Raw genomic sequence first — 298 nt, forward strand, 5'->3', positions numbered from 1 at the left:
AGAATAGTGTACCCGAGTGTACCCTCAAGCAAGAGAACTCTAACCCAAGAGACAGTGGAAGACCATTTACATTAAAGATAATCATTGCATAATAAGATTTCCTTCCGCATACTTAAAGACAGGAATACCGGAACCATTAAACCATAGCTGAAGTGACAAATGACAAAAACCCGACATTGCTGGACTTCCCCGGTGACCCCAAGGCTGATAAACCATTTGCTTGCACTCTTCCAGCGATGACTGATTACTCGGGTACCGAGTGACACTGACACCCTTTCCTATATTACGTCACGTACGT

The sequence above is a fragment of the Palaemon carinicauda genome, chromosome 10 (assembly GCF_036898095.1).
Source record: "Palaemon carinicauda isolate YSFRI2023 chromosome 10, ASM3689809v2, whole genome shotgun sequence".
Taxonomy (NCBI): Eukaryota; Metazoa; Arthropoda; class Malacostraca; order Decapoda; family Palaemonidae; genus Palaemon; species Palaemon carinicauda.